The sequence below is a fragment of the Pimephales promelas genome, chromosome 1 (assembly GCF_988280905.1).
Source record: "Pimephales promelas chromosome 1, fPimPro1.hap1.1, whole genome shotgun sequence".
Classification (NCBI taxonomy): Eukaryota; Metazoa; Chordata; class Actinopteri; order Cypriniformes; family Leuciscidae; genus Pimephales; species Pimephales promelas.
The window spans coordinates 51,113,963-51,119,962 of NC_142769.1; positions in this window are offsets into that span (position 1 = coordinate 51,113,963).

Sequence of the window (6,000 nt, forward strand, 5' to 3'; positions counted from 1 at the left end):
TCCAGACGTTGAATGCGATAATGATATTTTACTGTAACACAGCAATATAGACAATTGTTTGAATCAAATGGAAAAGAAATGAAAAGGGAAAAAATATAACAAAGAGGTGAGTATAATGAAACAACACTTAAATTATCAGTATTTTGGGAAATTACTTAATTTCACAAATCTGCCCAGCTGAGTGATTAACCCAATTTGTGGATTATTAGGAATAAATCAACTTCTTTTTCCTTTTATATTAACCCATTTTTTTCACAGGTAAAAGAAGAAAACAAATTAGTTGCACTTAAAGCAACACAATCACATCACAATAAAACTATGAACTAAAATGGAAAAAATTGGTAATATAGCTTTGTTTGAGTTCACTTCAGAAAATGTAATGCACTTTTTTCAGTTCATGCAATGAATGCAATAAAGTTCAGTTTGTGTGCAACAAAGCTGTGTACTTCCTTTTCTTACTAATACAGTTCAGAATGTTCAATGAAAAAAAAATCCAATCCAGTTGGAAAAAAAATGAGAAAAGGATAGTAATCAGATCCAAATACAACAATCACTCCTAATGCTCTGTCAATGAGTTACCAGGTGATGCGATAGGTCCCCTGGTTACCGCAAGGAGATGAGGTTCCGGGTTGGCTCGCCATCTTAGTTTTCTCGTCATGCACGTCTTTTCCACATGTGTGCCCATGCACGCGCGCACACACACTTCAAGGAAGAGTCTTTGTCCGTTTCTTTTCTGGAACATAAAACCTGACCAAACAATCGTCATTCACCCAAATGCATTCCGTTTAGGTTGCTAACTAGAGGGGGCCAAGATGGCGCTGGTGTGAGGAGGCTGTATTGAACTCTTCTGTCAGAAAAGTGGAGGTTTTTTGATAACACAACCTAATTACTTCGACTCATAACTGGTGTAATGATGGCTTGAATGTAAGGTGAAACTACATTTGGTACTACGGGATAGAACAAGTGTTGTATTACATTAAAAAAGAAGAACCGGCAAAAGGGAAAAGTCACAAGTTAACTAGCGGTAACGGGACTAAAGTTTTGTCAACACAGGAACGCAAAAGGGAGCAATGGAAGACAACTCTAATGTCAGTACCACAGACGTTTCAATGGAAGACTCAGGTAAAGAAGATATGTCGACTAAACTTGACGTTAACCCAGGTGAAACAGAGGGGGACAGTCTCGCTACCTCAACTCATATCTCTAAGAAACCCGCCCTAAAGAAGAAGAAGCGCGAGCACAGTAACGGTAATGGTGACGGCGAAGAGAATGGCAATGCGGACATTTTGGCGGCTATCCAAGATTTAGCCAAAAGTTGTGGTGAACTAGGGAAAAAAATTGACAACTCATTTCAGAAAATTTCGGTCATCGAACTTACAACAACTGAAACCTCTAAGCAAATTGAGAAACTCTCATTTACTGTTCAACAACTTGTGGTGGACGTTGAGCAACATAAAGAAGTACTGAAAAACACGACGCAAGAGATTGAAAATCTGAAAAAAGAGAACCGAATTCTGAGGGAAGGAGTCGCCGAATGCAAACGTTATAGCTGGAGATGGGCACTAAAGTTGCACGGGATGAGAGAGGAGGCTAACGAGGATGTGAGAAGGTTAGTGATTACTGTGATTGGAAAAGTTGCTCCTGGGCTACAGGAATATCTGGAGGAGGGGATCGACATTGCCCATCGCGTTGGTCCTAAAAAACAGGATGGTCCCCACAGATCTGTCATTATCCTGTTTGCACTCCGCCGCATCCGTGATGCTGTCTGGAAGAGCGCTAAAGGGAGCAGGTTTTTACGTGACAAAAAACTGCGGCTTACAGAGGCTTTGTCTCCGGAGGACAGAATTGCCAGAGAGAAGCTCTGGCCCCTGGTTAAAAAAGCAAGAGAGGAGGGGAAAAAGGCTTCTTTCCTTGGCCCTCTCGCTCTAATTGATGGGAAAAAGATCAACTACGCAGACATTGATTAACACTTTTCTAAACTGACACTTTATGGACGGGAATCTGCATGGTGACTTTGGTGATCCCAGAGTGAATCTTACGGTTTTTCTGTCATCGGAGCTGCAGACCGGCAGACTATCTTTCTTCAGTTCAAGAAACATCAACGTCGGTATGTACTGTGTAGGAGAAAGAACGGTGGGATAAGGTAAGGGGAGGGAGGAGGAGAGAAAGGGAAAAATAATCGGAAATAGCAAAAGGAAAGAAAGTTATTTTATTTTTATTTTTTTTTTTCCCTGAGACGATTTAAAGGTTCTCGCTAGTGGTCAATGGTTATTTGTGATTATTTGGTCATAATGTTTGGTTCTGAAATTCTCTAATTAACCTACAACATGTTCTCCTGAGTTAGTAGCTTAAAAAGTACCTAAAGTTTATAATTAAACTAAGTTTATAGTAAATGGTATACATGGCTAAGTTAAAGGTCGTTTGTAATTCTATTTCTTGTTCCAGATCCTATATATGGTGCTTTACATTTAGTTAGTCGCTAATTTTTCACCATAATGTTAATGGTTGTGAATCAATCCTTCTTAACTGTTACTTAAACACTTCTTACATTTCCTGTTACTTGTTAGAGAGCTTGTTTTAGTTTGTGTCTTATTTTTGTCTTTTTTTTTCTGTTTCTGTTAATTTATTTTGATGGATGTTAAGCTAAATTCTCTTACTGTGATGTCATTGAATACTAGGGGTATACGGGACTCTGTAAAAAGGAAAGCTGTTTTTTTATTTTGTAAAAAAAGTGGGGCTGATTTAATTCTTCTTCAAGAAACACATTCCTGTGAATCAGACATTAAGTTTTGGAAAGGGCAATGGGGAAACGAAATTTACTGTTGTCATGGCACCAATCACTCAGCTGGGGTCTCTATCTTTCTACATAGATTTAGGGGAGATATTCTAGAGGTGGTATCTTCTGATGATGGCAGATGGTTAACTATTGTTACTAGGCAGAATAATGCAATCATTATTGTGTGCAATGTTTATGGTCACAACTCACGCTCTCTGAACAAAGGGCTTTTCTCCCACATAGTTTCAAAATTAAATGAACTCTTACAGAAGTATTCAAACTCCCTCTTAATTTTAGGTGGTGACTTTAATGAATGTGCTGATGATGCAAAAGACAGGTATCCTCCCAAGATTTGCCAATCTTTACAAAATAACAATTTGATCTTAAAACTTTGTTGTGACTTGTCTCTGACTGATGCATGGCGCTTTTTGAATCCTGATTTGTTGAATTTTACTTGGTCTAACAAAAGTTTGTCGTGTAAATCTAGAATAGATCTTTTTTTAATTTCAACAAATGCTCTTCATCTTCTTAAAAACGTGTCTCACTCTTCTGCCCCTCTATCGGATCATAAACAAATTATTCTGAAATTGGGAAATTCACAGGAAACTGCAAACTTAAGAGGTTACTGGAAATTCAATAACTCTCTTCTCCAGGACGTCAACTTCAATGATAATATTAAAAAAATAATTGAAGAAATATTTAATGATAATACAAATTGCAACTTCATGCAAAAATGGGAATATTTTAAATATATGGCTAGATGTGCTGCTATTAAAAGAAGCAAAGAACTTAAATTCCTCAGAAATCAAAAAGAATCTGAGTTATTTAATAGAATTAACATTCTTTTAACTAAAAGTACTCTATCTTCTGAGGAAGAAGTGGAGTTAAAAGAGTCACAACTAAAAATTGATCAAATGTATAAGGATTTAGCTAAAGGCGCTTTTATAAGATCCAGAGCTAAATGGCTAGAGGAGGGAGAAACCAACTCAAGTTACTTTTTTGCTCTGGAAAAAAGAAATGGAAGGAGGAAATCACTGGATGTTCTTAACATTAATGGAACTCACTGTTCAGATATAACCGAGATTTCCAACTTTGTCTCTTCATTTTTTAGTGCCCTTTACACTTCCAAATTTGATGATTGCAAATGTAAAAATTTCATTTCTGAATTAATGAAGGATGTGCCTGCTATTAAAGATGACTTTAAAACACTTTGTGACTCGCAGATTACTTTGAATGAAATTAAAACAGCACTTTTTTCAATGAAAAAGGGGAAAGCACCCGGTATCGATGGCCTTTCAGTTGAATTTTATATTCATTTCTGGGACCTTATTCAAAATCCGTTATTTTACATGTATAAAGATTGCATCAGTCAGAGAGAAATGAGCACAACGATGAAACAGGGGATTATCTCCTTAATACCAAAACCTGATAAAGATGTTTTACTAATAGATAATTGGCGGCCCATCACTCTATTGACTATTGATTATAAAATTTTGGCTTTAGTTTTTGCAAGTAGATTAAAGACTGGACTTGATAATATTGTTGCTGAACCTCAGTCAGGTTTCATTAAGGGACGGCATATTAGTAACAATGTTAGACTGGTATTAGACCTATTGGACTATGCAAACTCAGTACATTCTAAAGCTTTCATCCTTTTTTTAGACTTTTATAAGGCATTCGACACCATTGAACATGGTTTTCTCATAAAATGCCTCAAGTTGTTTGGTTTCGGAATGGAATTTGTAGAGACGATTGAAATGTTTTATAAAGGAATTAATAGCTCTGTGATAATAAATTTCAACACATCTCCTAGATTTGAGATAAAGCGGGGTGTCAGACAAGGTTGCCCTATTTCGCCCTTTCTTTTTATTTTAGTTGTTGAGTTGTTGTCCAGGAACATTTTATGCAATCCTGATTTGAAAGGTATCTCCATTTTTGATAGGGAAATAAAAATTTCGCTACTGGCGGATGACACAACACTTTTCCTTAAAGATAAAGATCAGATACCTAAAGCTATTGAGTTAGTTGAACAGTTTTCTGCGGCCTCGGGTTTAAAGCTGAATATATCTAAATGTGAGTTATTGCCTGTGCATGATTGTGAAGATACCTCGATAGGAAGTATCCCTGTAAAGAATGTAGTGAAATATTTAGGTATTTATATATCCAGGAATCTTTCTGCCAGACAACATCTGAACTTTAATGAGAGAATAAAAAAAACGAAGAATATATTTAACCTCTGGCTTCAAAGAGACTTAACGATATATGGCAGAGTGCTTTTATCAAAAGCTGAAGGTCTGTCTCGTTTTGTTTACCCATCACTTTCTCTTTTTGTTAATGAATCCATGGCCAATGACATTAATAAGTTATTCCTTGATTTTATTTGGAGAAATAAAACTCACAAACTTAAAAAAGCTGTGCTATCTAATAGCAGAGCGGAAGGAGGTCTTGAAGTTTTAAACTTCATTGATACTATTAATACTTTTAAAATTAACTGGCTGAAAAGATGCCTGGCAAACCCTAATTCTGTATGGTTTTTTATCCCCAACTACATTTTTGAAAAAATTGGTGGCCTCTCTTTTGTCTTGATATGTAATTACTGTCCAAACAAACTCCCTGTTGCATTATCTAAGTTTCATAAGCAGTCACTTCTTGCATGGAAGCTATGTTATGTCCACAATTTTTCTCCTCACAAAACTTTCTTATGGAATAATATTAATATAACTAGTAAAAATTACTCTCTTTTCTATCCAAAGTGGTTCCAAAGAAATATAGTAAATATCTTGTCTTTGGTTGATGAACATGGCTCCATTCTGTCATATGAGAACTTCATGATGAAGCACAGTTTTCCCATTCCTTTTAAGGAATACAATGCGGTAGTTAAAGCCATCCCTTCTGGGTTGATCCATCTAATTAGGAGTCATGTTCTTTTTAATAAAGTAAATACCCCATATCCTCAACCTACATTGTCTATGAACGGCATTCAATTACTTGATAAAAAATGTAACAATAAATATATTCGTACAATATTGCAAAGTAAAAACAAAGTCGTTCCAAGAGGAAAATTTTTCTGGAATTCACAGTTGGATGATATAAATTGGAAAAAAACATGGCTTTTACCTAATAAATTTTGCATTTCCAACAAGGTAAAAGAAGTGCATTTTAAAATCTTGCATAAAATTTATCCTGTAAATTCAATTATATCCAAATATATGGATGTTGATAGC